The sequence below is a fragment of the Lagopus leucura genome, unplaced genomic scaffold (genome assembly GCF_019238085.1).
Source record: "Lagopus leucura isolate 7727_CA_CO unplaced genomic scaffold, USGS_WTPT01 111-32_obj-0_obj, whole genome shotgun sequence".
Lineage (NCBI taxonomy): Eukaryota > Metazoa > Chordata > Aves > Galliformes > Phasianidae > Lagopus > Lagopus leucura.
The window spans coordinates 1-25788 of record NW_024965070.1 but is presented as its reverse complement, the minus strand read 5'-3'; the positions used below and the strand labels follow the sequence as shown (position 1 = coordinate 25788).

At 43.1% G+C, this 25788-nt stretch overlaps 1 long non-coding RNA gene across 1 annotated transcript; it reads left to right on the top strand.

Moving 5' to 3' along the window:
- Nucleotides 1–2267: 2267 nt before the first annotated feature.
- LOC122191962 lies at nucleotides 2268–25782 on the top strand. Its single transcript, XR_006182501.1, has 5 exons — nucleotides 2268–2351; nucleotides 21702–21909; nucleotides 22641–22753; nucleotides 23505–23610; nucleotides 25337–25782. It is a non-coding gene; the product is annotated as an uncharacterized LOC122191962 (long non-coding RNA).
- Nucleotides 25783–25788: the final 6 nt, after the last annotated feature.

The following is a 25788-nucleotide window of genomic DNA, read 5'->3' as shown; positions in this document are numbered from 1 at the left end:
CCTTACTCTTTTGATTATATTGCAATTATAACATCTTGGTTATACACAAGGGAAGTTGTTGGTCCAGAATCCACACAGGTTGAGCTTCACAGTTCTCAGTGAGTTAAGGCCCAGAAAACTCTGACCCACTTCCTCTGTCCAAGTGTGGGGCAGCCAAGTCAGCACCTGTTCTTGACAAGGGAGAGGTTTGCAAGAGGAGGCAGCCATGTCCTGATGGGAGGAGGGAAGAGGGATCCTGACAGCCACAGATGTTCTGCCATCCCTGTTTTCATTGCTGTAGAGGGCGGGATGGAGTCCAGTGGTACAAGAAGGAAACCACAGCACATATTCCTAGTTCTTGCCTGATCATTCTCATTAGCTGCTCCTTTCCCAGGAGCTCTTCCAGCTGTGTACCCCTTCCTCCTCCAATGTCTCCAGACCTTCCTTCCTCACCTCTGCAGCCCCCACCCGCTCATGCCCTGCTGGCAGCTCTAGCTGGCTGCTCCAGCTAATCCCTTCAGCTGATGATTGAGTGACTTCCTCAAGATCTCCTGGCTATAGCAGGACCCATGGAGCAACCAGAGAGCAAGAAGTCTGTGCTGCTGAATGGGTATAGATGAAAGAAATCAATTACCTGCATGCAACGTTAACATTTCCTTCCCACTCTGGCATGATTGCCTTTGGTGGAAGTGCCCCCAGTAACAACAACTGCAGAGCACAAGTCAAACACATTTCAGGCCTGCACACCAGCTCCTCATGCAGCACGGCCCTTTCTCATGCCAGTGAGCATGAAGGTACCTCTTGATGCTGCACACAGCAAGAGGGATTCCAATTCGTACCAGCCAGCAAACGTTCTTCCAGACCTCAACCCTGTTTGTATGTTTGTATGAGGTCTCAGCTTGGCCTTTGGAGTCTTCGCAGAAGTCTCTACATTCCCTGGGCCCCATGGTGCCTGTTCCCATCCAGAGTGGGCTTCTCCCCCAGTTCCTGTTGGAGCCATTATTTCACTCAAATGTTACACAGACAGTTCAGTCTTGAACACATTCCTAAGTAAAGGAATAGACCACCTCTAGAAAGAGCAGAGGGCGGGATGGAGTCAGACACTTTCTCAGTGTTTTTTTAAGTGCTTCTATGGAGCGGAGCTGGACTTTTTCCTCTTCTGCTAAGTCTAGAAAAGTGGAATAGAATTTGTGATTCTGATAGGCTGGGAAGAGCATTCCCTGAGGGATTTGCAGCATGCCAGTGTTGTTATCAGCCATGCTGCCAGGCTTAGCAGAATATGCTTGTAGAGATCATTGTGTCCTGAGAATGACAAGTAGATAGTGTGACATGGAAAATGTGGCCTCAAGCTGGTGTGTACCAGAGCAGACATAACAGAGAATGCTGGTTTCTGAAGTGGCAGCTACAGCAGAGATGAGTTGTTAGTTTGTCATTAAAACATCCGTATCCTTCCAGAGTCTGTGATTTGTTTCACACACTGGATTTCTTGTCACAGTATTAATGGGTGTTGCCGCCCATGGGTGGGGCTTCATGGCACTTCATAGGTGAAAAAATAAAGTCCTCGTAAACTTCCATTCAAGTAACGAGTTGGGTTGCATTTGCTCAGCACTGAACCAAGGAAGGAAATTAGATATAAAGCAAAAGAATTTTCAGTACAAGCAGAGGCAGGAAATATTTGAAAACACCTATGGCAAGAAGTCCAGCTTCCAAATGGTGCTGTCAGTTATGCTACAGTTATTTGTTATGCGTGCTGAGAGAGATGTCATCATATCTGATGGGCAGTGTGACAGAGAATGCCTACAAGTTCAACAGTGTTTCTGCTGCCCTCTGTGTAAAAGCAGACCTCCCAGGAATGCTGGCCCCAGCCAAACAGAAGTGCTGGCACTCTAATCCTTTGGAGAACAACTCCTCTTTCCTGCCTTTGTGCTGAACCCACAGCTGAGTGCTTGCTTGAACCTGGGTATGATACAGGCACATGATCCTCATCAAGAATCTGTCTGTTCTGCTTATGGGCATTGAGTCATGTGGAATTAAAAATGTGTGCTTTCTCCACTTCTAGCAAAACATACCTATTCCCTGTAGGAGTCTGAGGGTTATTTGATTAAGACATACCCTATGTCAGGATAGCCATGGAGAGACTGGGATGCCATCTCCTAACCTTACTTCTCCACCCAGAGAACAACTTCTGCAGGTCTTCCCTGCAGGAAAGCAAAAGGGAAGTGAATGCAACTTTTTTATGGGGGTTTGAATCACAGCTTTTTGCATTATTTGTATCTTCTCTTTCCAGTGATTGACCTTCTTACATGGCTTCCTGAAGCCCAAGCTCCACTGAGCATCTCACTGGAGAAGAGTCAGATCAGCTAAACAGACAGGTAAGCAGAGAGGCTGGTAGGACAGACCTGTCATTTGAAGATAGGCATCAGATGAACAACTGTCCAATCTGCACACTTGCTCAGACACCTCTCATGTTCTCAGCTAACCAGTCATTGCTGGGCAGTGGATCCTGGCTGAGAAGGTGACCTTGTGAATATCCTTTCATTCCATCAGCTATGAAAGTAAGTGGATGACTACTGATATAGAGCAGGTGAGGAGAGGAGCAGGTCTCTTGAGTAAGAGCAGGTTAGGGTAGGTTAGAAATTAATTAATAAACAATAAAAACATAGGTAATTTATTTCTGAAAGAAGGAAGACGTGTCCCTTTGTTCCTTTGCTGATCAGAAATGTCCCACTGTGGCTGTATACAGGCTTGGCTTATCTGTCTGACTTTTGGACAGCTAAGAAAGGGTATAATATTGACACTTTTAACTTTAATGATTAAAGCATCTGTGGGATTTTAGAGAGCAACTGATAAATGCCAGAAAGGGCTGCAGTAACGTACCCTTACTTATGTGGGGGCTGGATGTTTCCCAGTGATGTTTTACACAGCTCTTTTTAGAAGTCAGAGAGCTCACCTCAGCTCTTGTCTCTGGAAAGGCTCATCTGCATGCTTAGAGTTGGCTAGGGCAGTCAGATTTTCTCTTTTAGCTCATTGCATGGCAACCATCTCAGATAATAGAGACAGGTACAAGGCCCTGCTCACTTGAAGAGCAAGTCAGCTGTGTAAAGCAGACCAGTGCCAGTGGGAAAAATGATGATGACTCCAGGTAGCCAGCCACAAGGGTCATAGGATGCTGATGCCCACTGTGGGAGGCTAATAGTCAGGGGATCTAACATCCCCTGTCTTGCTGAGATTTCCAGCTCACTCTAATAAAGTCTACCAAGGACTTAGCTCCTTACCTCCATGAGGGTATGCCTACTGCAAGAGAGACCAGGCAACCCAGGAGGACAATGGAGTTGCTACTTGCCACTCTAAGGAGAAAATCTGTGCAAAACTCAGAGCTGAAACTGGCCAGGGACAACAAAAAGGTCTTTTCAAAATATGTTAACAGCAAACCAAGGACCAGAGAAACCACCCATCCATTAGTTGATGAGGATGGTCAGCTTACAAGCAGGGTCACATATAAAACAAACATTTAATGCCTTCTTTGTCATTGTCTTCAACACCAGTGGTAAGGCCTTAGATGGGGACTGTGACTGCAGAAACAATGAACTCCCAGACAACCTCAGACTTCTTTGGTATTTGCTGCTTCAGCTGGATGCATATAAGTCTATGTTAAATCCCATCCCAAGGATGGGAAACCCTGAGATGTTGAGCACTGACAGAGATTCATGAGCTTCTAGTTAATGGATGTGGCCCTTTGCAATTTTAGTTTGATTTACCTGAGTAAAATAGGCCACAGAACCCTCAGTCCATCCCTAACTGCAACATGCCCCAAAGAAAGTAGAGCCACCAAACATGATAAAGAACCACGTGGCCAAAACTGTTGCATCTTGGGAGATTCTTTAATGTCCTTTTCCTGATTAGATATTGTGGCACCCAGAATTACACATAGTGTTCAAGATAAGACCACACCAGCACAGAACAGGACAATTCCTCCCTTTCCTGACTAGCAATGCTGTTCTAAATGCACCCCAGGTTACATTTGGTCACTTTGGCTGCTGGGGTATTATACTGACTTAAATTCATCTTGCCATCTGCCAAAACCTTCCAATTACTTTCCATGGGACTGCTCTGTGGCATTTTGTCCTGCATATATATTATATATGCATGTATGTCCTATACATATATATTCAGAATTACATTGTCCCACATGCAGAATTTGGTACTTGGCCTTGTTATATTTTATACAGTTGGTGATTGTCCGGTGCTGTATGAAAATCTGTCTGCAAGGCCTCTCTACTCTTGTGGAAGTCCATACTTCACTTAATTTAATCCTGAACACTCTTACCTCTGTTTGAAGTCAGCATACAGGACTCTAGCGGGGAATACTTTCCTGTAAATCCTCATCTATTCTAGCACACCATTATCCATTATACCACAGTTGATGTAGCAGCAGTTCATGTTCCATAGTACCTGCCAAACACCACTGTTTGTTGTTACTCTATTGTTTGACACTCAGATCTTCTTTCCACCTGTTGAACCCATTATCAGTTGCTTTGTTTTCATGATGCAGCAAACAAAGTGAGGGTGAATGCTGCATAAGTTTGTCATCAGCTTATTTAAGTTTTCCTATGAGACTGCAAGATGAAGTTTAGAACAAATGTGAAAGATCTCTTCCCTGTAGCTGTCTGAATTTCAACCATGGGAAGGAGTTAATCTTTGGATTGTAATGTTTTCATATTAATGCAGATAGCTTTATCCTTCATTTGTCTTTGTCCATCTATTAACAGAAAATGGGATTTGGCTATTCTGTCATCATAATTTCTGTATTACAGAGGCTGGGATATAACTCATTTCGTACCCCAAAACTGTGGCTGTGGAAACAATGAACAATTCTCTGTGCCTGCTCTCATGAATCAGTAGAACACCTGGGCTTTTCTATGCAAAAATCTTATAGATAGTCTCTCTGTTTCTCAGAATTATTCCATCATTTATGAGTGGTGCGTGGCAGCAGTGCTGAAATATTCACAAGTCCCAAACCTCATTTTGGAAAAATGTTTGGAATTTTGTCAATAAGCAGGAAGAAGCTGATGTTTTGCAAGCTCGTATTTAGCTTAAAAAAAGAGGTGCATGAAAAAAAATCTGCACTACAGCATGCTCAACCATTTGAAATACTTCTCTTTTTCATATCTTAGTGTGAGTATGCCATGCCATGTGAAAAAAAGAACACTCATTTCCATTTCTCTTTGTAGTATATGGTCTTCCTCAGCTTTAGGACTTTAAGAGTTTATAACTTCACTTTTAACATTAAATTATCTTTCTTCAAGTGAGAAGAGTCAAAGTCAGGAAACGTGTATGGAAAAGATCTGAGAAAGTCTGGAAAGAGAAACTCCTTTTCTTGCCTTAACAAATCACAAAAATACAGAGCAGCTTATTAACTAAATTCAACATTTTAATTCAATATACCCCAGTTCATTATTTATCCTTCACTAACTAGAGAACTCAGACATTGATGCATATGAATAGGAAGGATACCTTCTCAATCAGCTCAGTACAGGCAGCCAGATCCATCCCAAAGTCAATAAATGCCCATTCAATTGCTTCCATCTTGTAATCCTCCTATTCCAGCACAAACATGTGGTGGTTGAAGAACTATTGCAGTTTCTTGTTGGTGAAGCTGATGCACAGCTGCTCAAGGCTATTGGACTGCCGAGTTCTAAAAAAAAAAAAGAATATTCTTAAGGTGTAGCAGTCACAATGCCCTGTGCAGTTCTCACTCTTCATTAGGTCTCTTCAGACAAATACGAGGCCTCTTTCCAGTTTGTTCTCCCAATAGTCCTTCAGAAGTATGTACTTGCATTCTGAAGACAAAAAAAAAGACTTTTAATTAATCGCACTGAAGATATTTTTTCTCCGTTGTCTTTTTTCTATGCCTACTACATATGTTCTTTAATAATCCCTCTTACAAGCTTGAACATCAGCAGAAGTCAGTTTCCCTGTGGCCCCAAAGTAGATTCTGATGAATTTGACCTCTTATGGGGAAAAAAAGCATATATTTTACCCTGGATTGATTCTTTGGACATCTCCTTATGTGTAATAACGCTATCCATTATTAATGTAATAGTGAGAAGGAGAGATTCTGGCCAAAGCAACCACTTACAAAGCATGAAAAGTTGTCATCTGTCAGTCTTGGCATTTTCAAAGGCCTCCAGCAGTGGTTTGGTGCTGATGATTTGATCCTCAAGCAGTCCATACAGGATGTCAATTATTACAGGTTATACTTTCCAAAACTCATGCTAGGAACAGAACAAAGTATATTGATTCAAGCTTGTATCTATTGATGTACCTGCATTTTTCCAGACTGCTCCTCTTTCTTCTTCTCCCCACCAGCTGCAATTGTTGCAAAGTACTGGATGACACGTTTCGTGTTCACAGTCTTCCCTGCACCGGATTCTCCGCTGTCGAGCCAAACAGAGAAGCAGAGAGCGTGAGGTCAGGGAGAAGGTCCCCTGGCACAGGGCAGCCCCATGAGTGAACTGAGCAAGAAATAGACATACATGATCAGGATTGACTGATTCTTGTGATCTGTGACAAAACAGAGTTTTCTTAGTGCTCAAGAATGGAGAGAAGTCAAATTCCGAAGGAAATGAACAGTGAACTGAAGCATCCTTAGGGTGTAGGAAGATTAGAGAATCAATTTCCAGATAAAAACTCTGAAAATTTAAACCCTTTCATGGCTTGTTGAAATTATCCACAGGAAAATCTGATATCTAATTTGGACTAATACGTATATGGATTTCAGACAAAATATCATGCCTTATTCTATTTAAGAGTATCATGTTTATATCAAGTTAATCATTTCTGATATGGGAAACAGCCAAAATCTATTTTATTTTCTGGTATTAATGTGATTGAAGTCACTCAACAATCTGAAAATGATCTGAAACTTTCTGGGGATGGAAGAGTCCCAGATCAGACTAAAGGCCCTTCAAGGCTTTCTTGAGCTGGACATGGTATAATTTTCCTTAGACACAAGAGATGGATTTTGCATGAGCTCGTCTCCTTATGTTCTTCATTGACGTTGATATTTTGGACATGTGTTTTTCTCTGATAATGAACTTTCAGGACTTAAGTGTTACGTAGTTTATTCCCTTTGCCTTTTTTTAAATGTCTCAACTGAAAGTTCATTTTGATGCTTCCTAGTTGCTTTCCTGCAAGACAGAAGGGAAGAGTGAACTGTCTTCCTTTATGTAACTCTTGATGCCTTGGGCCTTTCTGTCATACTCTCTATCCTCAAAGGGTACTTATCCACTTAATTCTTATTCTTACAAAATGTATGACATGCTTATGAAGACTGGTTCTTCAGTTAAGAAGTTAACCTCCTTGAATTCCATTATATCCATTTCTAACATGGGAAAACAAGAACTGCTTACTTGTTTAAAATTTGAATGTTCCACTTTTTAATGGAATATAATGGTTGTGTTGTTCTTTTAGCTTTTTTCTTTTTCTTTTTTCCCAAATAATCACAGAATCACAGAATCACAGAATTGTAGGGGTTGGAAGGGACCTCCTGAGATCATCGAGTCCAACCCCCCTGCCAAAGCAGGTTCCCTACACCAGGTAGCACAGGTCGGCATCCAGGCAGGTCTTGAACATCTCCAGAGAAGGAGACTCCACCACCTCCCTGGGCAGCCTGTTCCAGTGCTCCGTCACCTCACTGTAAAGAAGTTCTTGCGCACATTTGTGCGGAACTTCCTATGCTCCAGTTTCTGGCCATTTCCCCTTGTCCTGTCTCCACTCACCACTGAAAAGAGTCCGGCCTCGCCATTCTGCCCCCCACACCTTAGATATTTATAGACCTGCATCAGGTCCCCTCTCAGTCTTCTTTTCTCAAGGCTGAACAGACCCAGTTCATTCAGCCTTTCTTCATAGGAGAGATGCTCCAGGCCCTTCACCATCTTCGTGGCCCTCCGCTGGACTCTTTCCAAGAGATCCCTGTCTTTTTTGTACTGGGGAGCCCAGAACTGGACGCAGTACTCCAGATGAGGTCTTACCAGGGCAGAGTAGAGGGGGAGGATCACCTCCTTTGACCTGCTGGCCATGCTCTTTTTAATGCACCCCAGTAAGCCATTGGCCTTTCTGGCCACAAGGGCACACTGCTGGCTCATGGCCAACCTGTCATCCACCAGGACACCCAGGTCCCTTTCCGCAGAGCTCCCCTCCAGCAGCTCATCCCCCAACCTGTACTGGTGCATGGAATTATTCCTCCCCAGATGCAAGACTCTATACTTGCTTTTGTTAAACCTCATCCGGTTTTTTTCTGCCCAGCTCTCCAGCCTATCCAGGTCTTGCTGAATGGCAACACAGCCTTCAGGCGTGTCAGCCAATCCTCCCAACTTCGTATCATCGGCAAACTTGCTGAGGGTGGCCATTATCCCCTCATCAAGGTCATTGATGAAGATGTTGAACAAGACCGGACCCAGCACAGACCCCTGAGGAACACCACTAGTTACAGGCCTCCAACCGGACTCTGCACCACCACCAACAACCCTCTGTGCTCTGCCAGTCAGCCAGTTCTCAACCCACCTCACTGTCCACTCATCTATCCCACACTTCCTCAGCTTTGTTATAAGGATGTCATGGGGGACAGTATCAAATGCCTTGCTGAAATCAAGGTAGACTACATCCACTGCTCTCCCCCTATCCACCCAGCCAGAGACAACATCATAGAAGGCTACCAGGTTGGTCAAGCACGACCTCCCCCTTGTGAACCCGTGCTGACTACTCCTGATAACCTCCTCTTCTTCCAGTTGTCTGGAGATGACATCCAGTACAAGCTGTTCCATCACCTTTCCAGGGACAGAGGTGAGGCTGACTGGCCTATAATTGCCTGGGTCTTCCTTCTTGCCTTTTTTGAAGACCGGGGTGATGTTGGCTATCTTCCAGTCTTCAGGCACCTTCCCCGTCTTCCAAGACTTCTCAAAGATGACCGAAAGCGGTTCAGCAATCACCTCTGCCAGCTCCTTCAGCACCCGTGGATGAATCCCATCGGGTCCCATGGATTTCTGAACATTGATGTTGCCTAGGCGCTCCCGGACCACCTCTTCCCTGACAGAAGGGGGGTCTTCCATTCCCCAGATCCTCTCACTAATCTCCAGGGTCTCAGATTCCCGAGGGGGAGCTTTTTCACTGAAGACAGAAGCAAAGAAGGCATTCAGTATCTCCGCCTTCTCAGCATCCCCCGTTACCAGAACACCCCCGTCACTTAGCAGGGGAGCCACATTCTCCCTAGTCTTCCTTTTACTGTTAATGTACTTGAAAAAACCTTTTTTATTATCCTTTATCCCCTTTGCCAGATTTAATTCCAGGCGGGCTTTAGCCTTCCTTGTCGCATCCCTGCAGACTCTGACAACATTCCTGTATTCTTCCCAAGTAGTCAGACCCTTTTTCCACATTTCATGGGCCTTCTTCTTTCCTTTGAGTTTGTGCACGAGCTCCTTGCTCATCCACACAGGTCTCCTGCCACCCTTTCCCGATTTCTTCCTCACAGGGACGCACCGATCCTGAGCTTGGAAGAAGAGCTGCTTAAATGCCAACCAGCTCTCACAGGCCCCCTTGCCTTCCAACACCCTAGCCCATGAGACAGCTCCAAGTAGGCCCCGAAAGAGATCGAAGTTGGCTCTCCTAAAGTCCAGGATAGCAATCCTACTTTTTGCTTTACTTCTTCCACTCAGGATCTTGAACTCCACCATCTCGTGGTCACTACAACCCAAGCTGCCCCTGACCTTTACTTCCCTGACAAGCCCTTCTCTATTAGTGAGAATAAGGTCCAGCAGTACCCGTCTCCTTGTCGATTCCTCAACCACCTGCATCAGGAAGTTGTCTTCAACACATTGCAGGAACCGTCTGGACCGCGCATGCCTGGCCACATTGCTTTTCCAGCAAATATCTGGATGATTGAAGTCCCCCATAAGCACCAGCGCCTGGGATCGTGACGCTGCTTCCAACTGTTTGTGGAAGGCCTCATCAACCTCCTCCTCCTGATCAGGGGGCCTGTAGCACACACCCACAACGGTGTCAGCCATACCAGCCCGCCCCTTGATTCTTACCCACAAGCTCTCCACTGCTACACCACTCTCCCCCAGGTGGAGTTCAATACATTCAAGCTGCTCTCTTACATAAAGAGCAACTCCACCACCCCGCCTCGCCGGCCGATTTTTCCTAAAAAGCACACAGCCCTCCATGACAACATTGCAGTCATGCGAGCTGTCCCACCACGTCTCTGTGATCGCAATGAGATCATAGCCATGTGACCGCACGCAGATCTCTAACTCTTCCTGTTTATTTCCCATACTGCGCGCATTAGTGTATAGACACTTCAGGGAGGCAGCATTCCCCTGCCACACTCCATCCCTTCGAACTCCACCCTCGTCACCCATCAAATTCACTTTTGAGCCTTGAACTACCTGAACCTCAGCAGTGCTCATTTTGTCCCCTTCCCCCTTCTTACCTAGTTTAAAGATCTTTCAATGAGGCCTGCCAGCTCCTGGGCTAGGATCCTTTTACCCCTTGTAGACAGTTGAGCTCCATCTGCAGCCATCATGCCAGGAGCCGAGTAAATTGCCCCATGATCAAAAAAACCAAAGTTCTTCTGCCTGCACCATCCTCTAAGCCATTTATTGATGAGGAGGGCCTTTTTGATCCTTTCAGAGTCCTTCCCCGCCACTGAAGGGATAGAAGAGAAGATCACTTGCATTCCCGCACCATCCAGTACCCTCCCCAGACCCTTGAAGTCATTTTTGATTGCCCTTAGGCTTCTCTTGGCAGTATCATCACTGCCAACCTGAACTACCAATAAGGGGTAGTAGTCAGACGGGCGAATAAGCCCAGGCAGCTTTCTAGAGATGTCCCTGACCCGTGCGCCAGGAAGGCAGCACACTTCCCTCCGGGTGGGGTCAGGACGACATATCGGGCCCTCAGTTCCTTTTAGAAGGGAGTCTCCTACAACTATCACCCTCCTTTCTTTACCAGAACAGGTGGTCTTCAAGCGTGGAGCCGACCACCTCTCCTTAGCAAAGCTCAGAGGCTGTTCCACCACCTTGTTCTCAGCCTCCTCACCCTCCAGTTCCAGGGTTTCAAACCTATTACTTAGGGGCACCTGAGGAACCGAGGTAGGTCGGGGAGGGCGCCGCCTGCGTTGCTGAGGTGGGACATGCTGCCATTCCTCTTCTCCTCCCAAGTCAGCTCTCTCGTTTTTACTATGGGAAGGCAGAGAGTCCACTACAGGCTGGGGGTTGCAATCTCTGCTTGTTTCTTGCAGAGAGTTACACCACCAGTCTATCTCCCTCTCGCAGTCCCTAATGGATCTTAACCGCTCCACCTCCTCCCTAAGCTCTACCACAAGGCTGAGCAGCTCATCCAACTGTTCGCACCTCACGCAGGTGGCATCCCTCCCATCGTCCCCCGGCAGCAGCAGACTCAGGCACTCCCTGCAGCCAGAGACTTGGACCGCTGCAGATCTGGGCAGTCCCTCTGTCTGGGTCGCCACAGACTTGTTGGAGCATGCCCGACGTCTGGTAGAGACCATGTTTGAACTTACAGTCACTGGGTCAGCGAGTGGGAGAGCGGTCACCTGTCTTGAAGCTGGTCTCCTTGCAGGGGAGTGCAGACAGGGGTACCTTACAAAAGCACCACGTTAAGACAGCCTGGGAGAGAGCTGTACTACCTCCGCCGCAGTGTCTCAGGTGGGCAGCAACGTGTCGCTGCCCTCTCGAGGGCTTTTTGTAGCTGCGATCAAGGGCCGCTTCCAGTTTGCACCCGTTTAAATCTCCCGCCGCAGCCTAGGCAACGCCCGCGCTACGTCAGCTGCTCTCGCGAGACGAGCCCGACTGAGAGCTGTGTCCGCACGGTTGCCGCGGGAGTCCTCGATGAGGAAAGCGATTAAATCCCCCCGTACCTCGCTAAAAGTCGCGGCGGTTCTGCCAGAGACAGCTCCAAGCCGCGGACCTCGGCGATCATAAATAATATGATCCTTAATATCCTTAATGAAATAATCCTTAATATCCATTTTGTTTCCCTCTGTTCTGAGAACTGAGCCAAGGAATTACCCATTGTTAGCCTGAGATCTTATTCTTAAGACATAACAGCCATTTCTTATCTACTCATTCTGCCTGTCTTCCACTTTCCATTCTGTCTCCTGCCTTTTAAGCTCTGTTACTTCCTTCATCTCTGAAGATCACTATTGTCCAGAAATATTTGCTTACCTGGTGGCATAGATGTTATATTATTAATGTTTGTTTCTAAAATTTTTCTTGAGATGCAGCACCAACAGTCCTGTAGTATTTCTTATTCTGCTTTCCATCAAACTCTCATTCTATGATTCTAAGTTGTGTAATCATTTTAAGAAATGTCTAATTCTATGATTCTATTTGCTCTGCAGTTATGAAAGTAAATTTCTAGAGTTCCTTTCACAATATTTCATCTCAGCATCTGAAGAAGTCATGACTGTACTTTACTGAAGGCAAGTCAGAAGAGGACACTAAATGGGGAAGAAAACACTTTCCATCAGTTAGAAAATAGTTTTCTGTGCCAGTGATGAAATCCCATAGTTTTCACCTTCCTGGTATTTAAAGTAGTAGTATATTTTCAATAACAGTTTTTAAAAGATAGTTTTGTTATGAATACTTAAGTACCAGCACCCTATTTGAGAATGAGACAGTATTCTAAATCTCTCGAGTCTTCTACTCATGAACAGAATTTTTAATACTGTTTGCAATTTTGCAATTAATCCAGGTGTGTTTTTTCCATTTTACAGTACATGAAAAACTTATTCTAAACCAAATTTGTCTCTTTTCTTGTTCATGATTATCATCAATGAATCTCTAATTGGCCCATGATCTGTGGAAAATGAATTTACTTACTTTCACATTAAATGCGTGTTATCAGGCTCAGTCTTATCTTTCTGCAATGGGTATGAAAACAGAAAAAGGGGAGAGAATATAGGAAAATTACCTGCAGTTAACTTGCCTAACACTTAGGCACTGTTAGAGTGTTGCTTTTTATGACATCACACATTCTTACTTACTAGTCTATTATCAAGTTGTTAACTTTCCTCTCATGTTCCATAGCACTCCAGAGAGAAATTTTAAGTTTGAAACATACTGTGAAAAGTGGATTGAAAATTCCAGCCGACAGAAGCAACCCCTTCTAGATAAACAGATATTGGTTAGTTTACACAGTCCTACAGAACCAATACACTTACCTTGAGACTTTCAGTGAGGACAGGACAGGGGATTTCCTGGGAGATTTTATAGTATCTGGTATGTAGATGCTTTGGATTCTTCTTTTGGTCAAAGCATTTTTGGACAACATTATTTGGCAAATAACTGCATAGCAAACTTACCTAAAGACATAATTGTAAACAGATTTGAATATATATATATATATATATATATAATTATCTTACAAATTCTGTGGTTGTTGTATGGTTTAGAGGGGTATATTGGAAGTAGGTGGACAGTTGAACTGTTTGATTTTGGAGTTCTTTTCCAACCTTGGTGATGCTATGATTCTATGGTTCCATGATTTTCTGATGACGTTCTGATCCATCTGAGACAGATTATTTTGTACACAGTGCTGCAAAAATTTTGCCTGCAGTGCAGGTAGATCAGTGCATTGATCTTCACCACGATGATGCTGTGAAGTTTGTAAAGAAATACTTGGAAAATAACAAATACCGGTGCCAAAAACTAAAACTCATAAAACCCATTGCTTCTCAAACCGGGAAATTTTTCTTCAGTAGCAGAAACAAGACATTTCCTGTAGTTCAGGTTACTGTATAGGCATTGTATCAGCTCTTGTAATACAGCTTTTTATAGAGCTTTTGAGGTGATTTCTATGGTTAAAAGATAAATGCAGATGGATATATAAATATACCTTATTTCTTAAAAATGGTGAGATACCTAAAGACATTGTGTATGCCACTAATAATGAACAAGGAATTGCAAATCTTAACATTTGTTACGCAGTGTGAGAATAGAGGTTCAAAAAGTGTCTTCTGATTTTAACAGCTAAAAACACAGTATCCTTGTGTATGTAAAAAAATGAAGTATAATCTGCTGAGCAAAGACAAAATTCCTTATTTACAGGGCTCAGCCACAATAAATATGCAACAGCTATTATTGAGCAAATTCGAACTGTCTCAGAACTAAACGAGTTCTTCTCTTGGTCATTGGCATTTTGATCATTAATAGAGTTCAGTGAAAACAGGGACAATGTTAGAAAACCAATGCGTGGAATGTGACACAAAATCCAGCATCAGCATTGCCATGTGCATGAACACTTGTTCCAAAGGTGACTTCTGCACTGCCATACATGCTTTTCTGATGTCCAGATTCCTTCTTGGAGCCCAAACCTAGAACTCCCACCTAGATGGGTAAGCTGATGGAAATGTGCTGTCCAGGATGAGCTCAGAGCAAACCGGTGTGAAACGATGTCCACAGGATACCTATAAAGTCTTGTCTGTCTGGGACTGGACACTGGGGGGCTCTGATGTGGGCTCCTGCCTCAAGACAGAGTACAAATGGGCTCCCAGGGTGAGGCCTGTAAGCATTGCTCTGACAGACTTCTTCACCACTCTGGTGCCCTGAGGTGCCACATGGAACCCTGCAACCCAGTGGCTATAGGTCTGGACGAGAGGTGACAAGAGGGCCTTGGCAGCTCCAGGCACAGGGTTCAGAAGACCATGAACAAAGAGAAAAGCTTGGGGCGAGCAGAGATGGATGAGGCCTCTCCCAGGGTGGGAGAGCTGGGGGTTTCCTTCTCTCAGGCTCAGGAGAGAGCATCCGTCTCGCACTTCTGGCATGCTGTAGCACAGGTACATCCAACCCACAGCCCCCTTATGAGCGGCACACACGCAGCCCTGCGATTTCAAGGCAGCAGCTCTTCCTCACAGAGCCACCCTGGGCTGTGGCCGTACTCAGCAACAGTCAGACCGCCAGTGTGTGTCAGTGTGTGAAAGCAGGGCACAGGGAGGGCAGTGCTGTGCAGTGCCAATTCAAGTGATGGCAAACAACTGTATGCATTTTCAATAGGTCTTTGAAGTGTAAAAGACACTGTAGCTAGAAGTCGAATTTCTGTAGGGCTGAAAAGAAGAACCATGCAAGTAACATGGTCTGCTTGGATAAGCAGGGTAGCTGAAGCAGAGAATGTACAGACGTTTCAAAATCCAGGTTTTCAGACTGGGAGTGCTGAGCATGGACAGCGTGCTTTTCTGGAGCTCTGCACAAGCAAACCCAAAACCTTCAGTATGTCCCTTTAGAAGTAGTTTGTTCCTGAAAGTACCACAACCTATACCTTTTGATGTCAGTGCCTTCACATCCTGCTTCAGTTCACTGAAGACTTTCAGAAAGTCTTAAGGTATTATATCAGAGTTCCCAAACAAACAGTGAGGAATCTGCAGACACACAGCCTTGTTAATTCTTCTTCGGAGAGCTTAATCTTCCTCTGTGTGAAATATGGCAATGAGGATTTCACTAAGCATTTCTGACAAAAAATGGAATGAAGAGATTGAGACCATCCATGTTGTATCTAAATGTGAGACAGCAGCAAAAGAAGTGTTTGCTAGAGGAGGAAAACTCAAGTGAAATGTATTTTCTTAAGATATGTGAAATTTTGCTCTAAGTTATCTAGGAAGTATTACTGGGGAAGAAAGGAGGCAGGTAAAAGGACCCCTCTCAGATCCTCTACAAGCAAGAAAGTTGTCTCAACCCCTGCAGGAAGGTCCTGAGCGGTGCTGGAACAACCAGTGTGTAAATGTGAATTTCAGGGGATAGTAGTAGTTTGTGAGCAGAGATCTCATGGGCCACATTTGCTGTTTTGCATAGTGCAGGAACTGCACATTGTATGTATCTAAATTGGCAACTGGTGGTTGCAGAGATCAAATCCATTTAATTTGTGGTTTAAGCTTATGGTGACCTCCAGAATCTATACATACACTGAGCTAAATGACTATAACTTCAGCAGTAATCTAAGGAATTATGCAGCTGGTGGTATAAGGGCATTTGACAGCTGCTGGAATTATTTGAAAAAAAGGCATATCAGCAAATTGTTCAGACCTTTCATCCATGTTTTGACACAAATTTTCATGGAAATATTGTTTTCCTGACCCCTCCTTCCCCCTTCCACCCCTTCCCTTAAAAAAAAAAAAAAAAAAAAAAGTAGCGAAGTAGCTATTTCATTTTCATTCTTCTTGCTCTGAGATTAATTGTTGTGAACTTCACCTTCACGAATAGGCAAGTGAAGTATACAAATCATCTCATTGAAAGATGACAGAACCTTGCTTACATGAGAGCACTGAGAGATTTGTACAAGAGCAGGGCTGGTTTAGAAATGTCCTTCCAGTTAAAGGACTTACCCTCATCAACGGATCCATAAACCTATTAAAACAAAGTATTTATGATCCTTCGTAGGCTTTACATAAGCAAAATTCTCTGGAACCAATTGCTAGTAGTGTGCAGAATGCATAAACCTGTAGATTACTGCTTAGCAAGGATTAAGGTATTGTTAAGTGAGAGGTCTAGTATCAAATAGGCTTTTGTTACTGTTCTTTAGTACTACTGGAAAGTCCAAAGTGAGCTAATTAAGACAGTGCAGCTATAGTAATACAGTGAAATGGAAGCTTTGTTTTATAATTGAGTATTTAAAATGTCATAGCAAAAAATATTAAGTCACATTCAGAGAGATTCCTTAAAGTTAGCAAAAATTACTCATATGCTTGTACATTTACGGGTTTTGCTTTTTCCTAAAAGTTCTAATAACACAAATTTTTCACAAGTATACCCTCCTTTAAGTTATCCATATGGACTACTCTTAGTGTACTTGCCCATTTTTCAGTTTGCTGTGTTGCACTATTAAGGTGACAGTTAATTTATTGGGCCTGTAAAGAATATAGGTGTTCAGTCAGGTTAAACAACAAACTTTTCAGTGCTTGGCATTAATCCACTTACTGCAAACAAAACAAATGCCAGTGTAAATTAAGTAAGCTTTCCTGGTGCAAATGGCAATTAAAAACTTGCTGTGTGGAAAAAAAAAAGATACAAAACATCTAACATTTCTTTTAAAATCTATAGTAACATGCAATTTTCTTTTTCCAGTTCTCATCATCAACAAGAAATTCCATGCTTTTCTGTGAATAATAATAAAATCCATTTATTTTAAGCAAGGAAAAATAATTAATAGCGATGGCAGCTGTGACAGACCGTATGATGTTGATCACAAGACTGACAGGAATTCCCAGTACAGGTTTAGAAGAGAAAGATGGATTAGATTTGAAGATGTTGGAAAAGGAAAAATGAACTAGATCCTATCAGCCACTAATTTTCTCTCAGTTCTGTTCCTGTCTCTGCAGACATAACTCCACAGCAGCTGGGTATAAAACACAGCACAGTCAAAAAGAGAAGAGGCAGAATGAGAGCAATCCCTGGGTACAGAATGTCCTGCAAAGTAATGTGTGGGCCAGGTACTGCAGCGCTGACATTTCCCATGGAGAAGAGTTTCAGGCATGCTGAAAATAGAATCATCTTGAGAAAGGGATCGTGCAGCTGCCTTGTTCTCTGCCAGCCCTTAAGATATGACTTCTCCACAATCAGGCTCTAAGGTTAGTAGGCACAGAGAGACAGAATACTTAGCAACAGATCACAACTAAACTGAAAATACACATGTAGACACAGATTTCCCTCTAGAGCCTACATACAGAAACAATTAATTTTGGTTTTAGATTTTCATTGTGAACTGAGATCTTGATCTTGCTATGTTTCAGTGGAAAGAACTTTCACAATCTAGTAGTGTGATGCTTTCTTTCATTGCTGTTATCCACTAGTTTCAATGCTGTCATCAGTGGAAGAAACCCCATGGTACTGTTCTTAAGTCTTCTGCCCAGAATGAACCAAGGAAAAGAATGATAACAGGCCCCAGATCTAGCACTCATCTGTTTGATAGGAGTCATTGAAGAGAACCACTGCTGATCTCTTACATTCAGTTTGCATCTTCTTTACGGTAAAACTTACTATAAAAAGGATGTAATTTGCAGTATCAGCCAGCAAATTACAGTACAGCAGAGAACAAATTGCGAGGTTGCATTTTATATTACATAACCACACAGAACGAAATTCTGTGCCATTCATAACTTCTATACCCTCATCAGATGTGTTTGGCAGTCTCATTAGCTTTCCTCTTTTTCACTAGGTTTTCTGGTACAATCCCAAGAACTTCTGAGATATGTTGTGGACATCTGGCTTATCCACTAGGTCATCTGCTCAACAGGCAATAAATTAGGAAGTCCTAGTTTACAGATTCATCTCATAAAGAAATGTTCAACATTAGGAACTTCTAATTTGAAGTCGTATCATTCCTTGAATTAAAAAAACTGTGATTCTTGTTTTCTGTCATGCAGCTTTTCCTGACAACTGGATGCTATAGCTTTTATGTTTAATGACTGCACTTTTGACAGGAATTCATTCAAGTCAATAAGCTTTAGAAATTTCCAGTGTAAAATAGTTGCGATCTATGCCTTACAAGATTTGACTGTTTATGTATCAGCATGGCATTGGAAAGGTGCAGATGGAAAGTGACTCAAAGTGGATAACAAGATGCATTGCCAGCAGATGAAGATTAAAAGCATGTTCGCTTTCGTGACTTCAAGTGAACTACTGACGCCCCTCTCAGCATGAAGCCTATGAAACTCACAGGATACAGCAAACAGCCCCTTCTGCTGAGCCCTGAGATGCTGGAGAATGTTCAGAGCTACTCAGCTTCTGCTAGATAGGAAACCTTCTCTTGTAGGTCAAAAGTCCTGGGCCTGAAAAAAAGGCTTAGGAGCTTATTCAGAAGATAGTGTCTCTTGAGCCTGAGGACAGTTCACCTCAGTTACTCCTCCCCCAGAAATCAGGGGCCCTGATGTCCTAACAGTGAATTGAAGAGGCTTAAAGCCACAGGAAGAACCTAGAATATCTGTGTGGATGTGCTGCTCCTCTGATAGACCGTGGCCCTGCATGAACTGATTGCGAATACAGATGGGAGAGACGTGAGCCCTGAGCATGGACAGGGGAAGGGCTGGCATACAGCTCTGGGACTGACTGCCATCAGGGAAGTGAGTGGGGGAGGAATGAAGGAGATTCGTCAGTGAGAAAAATGAGATGGGAGAATGCAGGATAGTGAATGTGGTGAAAGGAAGAAGAATTGAGTGAAGAGCCCAAAGGAAAGGATAGGAATTGGATGCAATAATGTGTGTTGTGTGTTGGTGTTGTACCCAAAATTTTGGGAACTGAAAGGGCTTGAGGTAATCTCAGATATGGCACCTGTAGAAATCAAGAGGGAAACTTGCTAAAGCACTGAAAATTTCAGAATGAAGTGTTCTTTGATTGCTCATTGATTTTTTTCAATATTTCTATATCAGAAAAACAAACAAAAGTGCCAAGAGGAGCTGAGTTCTCTGGAGATTTAAGTTTACATTTGTGATGAAATTCTATGCCCTTTCATGCCAATTTGCATCTGCCATGATCACACTTTTTGCACATGCATCATGTCAAAGTGCAGTGCATTCTGTAAGAGCAACGTGAGAATGCAGATCTGTGCAGCTGCAGATGGTGCCTAAGTTGATGACACTGAAGTTGAAAAGCAGATGAGAGATTTGAGAAATCATTCCCTCAAAACTTAGTCTGTCTCTCTGTGAAAATATCATTTCTCACTGGCTTTCTGCATAACATTTTTTTATTTGTTCTTCTGTGACTCTCAGAGGATGGACCCCAAAAGCATTTAGTGGAACTCACACAGCCTGCAGTGCTTTCCTACAAGGCTGTAGCTATCTTCACTGTCCTGTATTTAAACCAGCTACTTTATAACTGTACAGGACACGTATGGTACTCAGTCATCCTCTCTGCATAGCTGGAAATGTCAAATTCAAGTTCATAAGAAACCACCTCTTTTTCATCCCATGAGTTTCAAAATAAGGAGTTCTCATGTCAGAACAATGACCACTGCCCCAAGAAGCCATGCACAACCATGCTCAGTGGTTTTCTTAACCTTTTCCTAATATCCAAATTAAACCTCTCTGCTCCCTGGGGTTTCCACAAAGAGGAGATGATACCAAGCGTAATTATAAAGCTCTTGTGATAAAATTCAGTCAATGAAGCTTGACCTTTGCATTTCTTAAGCTCATTCAACATTAACTAGTAGGAAGTGAGGTAATGGACATTGGGAGTGAGATGTGTACATCTCACATGTAGAAATATACAGGGAAACTTGGACTTCATTGTATTGGTATTGGAGAAAGCTGGATACGATTACGCTGCTTTTCATAGAAACATAGAATATCCTGTGTTGTAAGGGACCCATAATGATCACTGAGTCCAACTTGCATCTCCATGCAGGACTACCCAATAATCAGACCCTATATCTAAGATCTTTGTCCTGAGGTTTCTTGAACTCCAGTGAACCTGGTATCAGCACCACTTCCTGGGTGTTGTGGTTTAACTCAGCAGGTGGCTAAGCACCACACAGTCATTCTTTTTTTCATTCACCCTGTGCTCAAGGTGAAGCCACACCAGTGCAGTGTAGAGGGGGTCAATCACTTTACTCAACCAGCTGGCAATGCTGTACTTAATGCATTCTAGGATGTGGTTTCATCGCACCCTATAAAGACAATTAAAACCGTTCAGTTAGGACATGCTCTAGGAGTGCCTGTTCTCTCCACTGACTGCAGAGACAGTGCCTGGTGTACACTGGGCAGCTTGTACTCACTGTTTTCACCTGTGACTTTCACAGGAAACAGCTGGGTTTCCATTGCAGAAGTACACAACCAGTGTAAGGGCTGCATCTCATATCATTAAATGTAATTAATTAGAGTGCTCTAATATATGCTTATGGAAAATAGCACTGGAAGGTTTATTACCAACAGTTATAATGGCTGATCTTCATGAATGTCTTTCATGTTAGGATGTTCCCTTTTTCCACAAAGTAACTGCAGTTCTTAATAGATGTGACAGCATAAGTTTGTGCTATTGCATTTCTGTCTTTTCGTCAAAAAGGTATAATCCAAACAACAACTTTTAAATTTTGCTGAGGTTTCAGAGTACCCCTGACAGAGCCTGAGATCATCACAGAAGAGAAAGGACAGTTAGCAACCCTGCCTGCAGCATGGAGTTGGAACTTGATCCTTGAGGTCCCTTTCAACCCAAACCATTTTGTGATTCTGTGAAAGTGCCTGGAAGATGAACATGGTTAGGTCAGCTTTTATACAGGGTCTAGGACAGCCTAGGTCATTCACCAGCTGTAAGATTTTTAGTTCAACAAGCTCTACAAAAGTCTCCTATGAGCAGAGCTTTCCAGTCTGTTGGAAGTCTTACTGTCTTACACTTTTGATACCTGAGTGTGTGCCTCCTTCCTGCTATGCTGTTCCCTAGTCATGCTGCAGGCCCTGTGTTCAGATCTCCCTCTTACATCTCTCACACTCACTCTGGAAGTTACTTCATCATTTTCCTATCCTGTTTAAGTGTTGTCAGATAAGGTCCAGTCTTCTCTTCAGAAGACTTCACCCTATCCATATTGAAGCAGGCGGGACAAAGCTTTTCCATGCCCTCCCCTGTTCTACTGTTTGATTTTAGTTTTTGTACTAATCTTAAAGAACATTCCTGATGGGATTTGCAGCTTTCAAATGCTGTTCTCAGCTTTGCTGTTAATATTTATAGGACATTCCAAGAGGAATCTTTGCGCCCTTGGATCCTTAATGAACAGACTGACAATGAATGTGTAGCCTCATACCCCTGAGTAAAATAAGACCTCTCAGGAATGCTGGCATGAGACAAGGAGAAATGCTGGAATACTAATTCTCTGGTGCAAAGCTCTTCATCCTGACACTTCTGCTAAGTTGTGGCTAAGCAGTGAACATTGGAGATGGTAAGGACATTTTCCATTTAAAAAGTTCCCTTTATACTATTGAAAGTTGGATGATGTGTCAATTTAAATATAATATGATGAGAGTTTTCTTTGTTCCTGATGTAGTTTATCTAGTCTGGGTAAGGGATTTTAGCTATTATTCCAGATGAGCAGTGCTAGAAAGGATGCATCAGAAAAGAAGTTGGAAAAGATTTATTGGGAAACCCCAGTGATAAGCCCAATAAATGAAACGGCTAATTAATCTGGTCATATGAAGGGCATCCTGGCCCAGTTGTTGGTTTGATAACGGTAAAGACAAGATACATCCTCAGGTTAAGTGAGTTAACCTTTGTGTCTGTTTCTCTTGAGAAAATTCTTGTATATTGGGCTAGCTGTGAATGGGCTCAGACGATTTTGTCATCTTCTAATCCTATTCCTTTGTTTGATGACTGATTTATGCAAAGCCTGATACCACTGCTATTTAACTTTAGAGCAGGGAAAAGATAAATGACTTCTATTTGGGAAGTTTCAACAGTAGATTTGAAAACCAGGAATGTCTGTACTTCCCTCTAATACCATTGAAGGAGCTACCCATACAGTACAAGTCAATCTTACAAAGAAAAGGGAAGATGGAGGGCAAAATCATCTAGAAATTAGATAGAAAGAAAATACAGAACTTAGTTTTGAAGAGGAACAGCTCTTGAATGCACATCAAATTTCTACGGTTTCTGAAATTCCTCTTATCTCTCCAGCAAATGTCACAGTGAATTGTATCTGGGCAGTGGGTGCTGGTTGAGGAGGAGACATTCAGAACGCAATTTTCATCAGATGACAAAGCAGACAAACAGCTCCAGTTACAGAGCAGGTGAGTGGACATGGTCTGATGACAGCAGAAGAGGAAGGAAAAGGCAAAAAGAATTGGAGAATGGAATGAAAGAAGGAATGGTGATAGTATGTTTTTCAACTGGAAGTTCATATGTGGGAGATGGGTTACTCTATGGAGATAGATTTGTACAGATTTTTCATAGCTAATATTTTTTACTAGAAGTGGTTATATGTCTAACAACCTATCCTGCTTTATTTATTAAAAAAAAAAAATGACAGGCTTTTGAACATAAAAATGTCATAGTAATAAATTATAAAAAGCATTCACATCTGCAGAAACAACATACAGTACTGACATCATGTGAGATATTTTCTACTGGTTATTCCCATATTCATTATTTACATTGAAAGAGCAACATTCTTAAAACTTATTTTCAGTTTGGAGACTAGTCCATGGCAGAATACCTCGCACAGAGAACAGACTTCACTGGCATTCAAGTAAAATTAGCCTCACTTAAATTAGCCTAATCAGCTAAATTTCAGACCATTTCACTTGGTCACTGCTTTGCCAGGCAGCACAGGTATATATCAACTCCACAGCAAGTCAATGTCTTCAGCTCCCTGTCAAGCTTTCCAGTTGACCAGTATCATTTGTGAGCGGGATGCCTCGCTGGGCCTCAGAGCAGAGCCATCTCACGACTGCACTACTGTCTGCCTCTCATATTTGCTAAGCCTGCATTTTACCCTTGTGCCTCATTTCCAAACCTTCTGTGTACATTTTATTTCTTCAGGCTGCACTGTGCTGACCTCAGGGAGCTGCTGGTATGAGAAGGTGGTGGTGTCTGTTCTGCTGGAGCTGTAAGAGTGCTGTCATGAAACCCTAACAGGAAGGCTCAGGTACTGTGTGTTTTCCTCTTGAAGCTCCTATCAGGATATCACAGTGTGAATTGTTCAGTGTGGCTTTAGTGACATTGAAGGGAAATATTTACAGCCATTTTCTCTGCTGTAACTAGAACACAGATAATGCATTCAAACCATACAGAACAGCAGCTCTATATGAGCACATCATCTACATCTATTTTAAACTTTCCTCTGGGAGATCTTTCTTTAGACCACCAGGGGCCAATGTTTTTCTCAGGACCTTTGCACTAATACTGATCAGATGACAGACAATTTTACTCTAAAAATAGTGCCTCAGTGCAAATCAACCCCTGACCTTCACACATAGCAGATAATCAGAAAACAGTATCTTAAGTATCTTAGGGGAGGTACAGGAACAGACTTTTTAGCAGGGTCAGGCCTTCAGAGATCCCTTCCTGCTCTAAGGATTCTATAATTCTATGATTCAAATAGGATAATTTTCAATCCTACTTGAAGGTAAATTACATATTTAAGGTATTTCTAAATTAAAGTAAATCCTAATATGATTTTGTTTTGTTAAAACTATAACATAAAGCTAGCGATTTTCACATTCATATAATTACCAGTCCAACTAAGTGAAATGTAAATCGTTTCCTTCTATAGAAACACTGTAGGTTTACAACAATAACATCCAAACACCAGTACAAACCAAATAAATTGTTAGGAGCATATTCAAAAATATCAAAATATCCCTTTTTCATAGCTGTGACACAGTGCCAGTGATTTGTTCCAGACCTCACTTCCTTTCTGGTTAACAGCTAAAAGCTGTGCATTTCTCTGTCATATCTTCCCAAAAGTGTTTTGTTCCTCTTCATTAAATTTCTTTCTTGATTTGGAGACAGTTTCTCCATTTTAGAACAGCTTCTCATTATCCTGATCCCCTTTTGTCCTGCCATAGTGCTTTGATGTCCCTCTCCCAGAAGCTCTCAAACCCTTCACAAAGTGTATAGGCCATCTTGTGTAAACACAATAGGTAATCATGATAATTGCTTTATGGCAAAAATGGAAGCACATGTTCACGATACTGTGTGGTTCCATAGCGTGGCACAGAACTCCTCTGCTTTAAAACCCAACAGAAATGACAGGGCGGGATGCCAAAATGCTCTTGTAGATTTTATTCTAGACACGTCAGTCTCTGGAGGCAAAGGTCCCTGCCAGTCTCATGCTAGTACAGACTACTTACATCTCAGTAGAGGTGACATAAAGGAAATATCACATTCTGGGCCAAAGGCACACAGACTTCTCCTTAGAGAGGGGTTCCACACAAAGGCATGAAGCAGAGCTCACCTAAAGAAGGCAAGTATCCATGTTTTTTGGCATGTCAAAGTTCTCTCCACTTGTAGTTGTGGCTAGCTCATCCACATGGGGACAAAATTAGAAAAAAAAGACTTCACGCTTTTCAACAAGAGAAAGGAGGTAACTTTAAGAATGGTGCAGCAAGAAGGGGGGCTCTTCTATACCTGCAGTCATGGCAGCACAGAAACTCGCATGCTGGACCTTCTACCCTACAGCAGGGACAGCATCTCTAGGGAATGTTGTTACCCAGCTGCTGAATCACTTCAGGTCTGTGTAAACCATCATGGTGTAATTAGCACAAACTGCATGCATGATCTTTGGGCATGTCTTCATTAATACTTAGTGCTAAAGAGGAATTTGATCTTGTAGCAGATCTCTCAGTTCCAGATATTTGCTTCCATGACAGCTGTGCAGCATGGACACCTTTGTTGTACTCCCACCTTAAACTACGATTAACATTCTGGACCCCCCACGTGTCCCTGAAGACCACCCAGCCTATGTGTCAGGTACACCGTTCCTGAGAGCTGGCTGCTGGCTGTAGCACGTACGGCACCCGAAGGAGGGACCGCCTCAGCGGCTCCGTTCTGCCACCTGCTGGCAACTTGTGCCCGGAGCACAAATAGAGCAGGGCTGCCTGCGTGAGCTCCCCGTGACTGACAGGAGCTGCTGGAGCCCGAGGCTGAGGGGAAAGAAAACTCATGGGGATGAAACGGGCCAGGGGACGAGGGGACAGGCGCAGCCACTCTCCCAGCTGATGCCTCTGGGCCTTGACTTCCTCTGCCTGATTGCCTGTGGGGGCTGAACTTTCTGCGAGCCTCTGAAGCTGAGAGTGAGCTCTGACTTGTCCCTCACCCACTG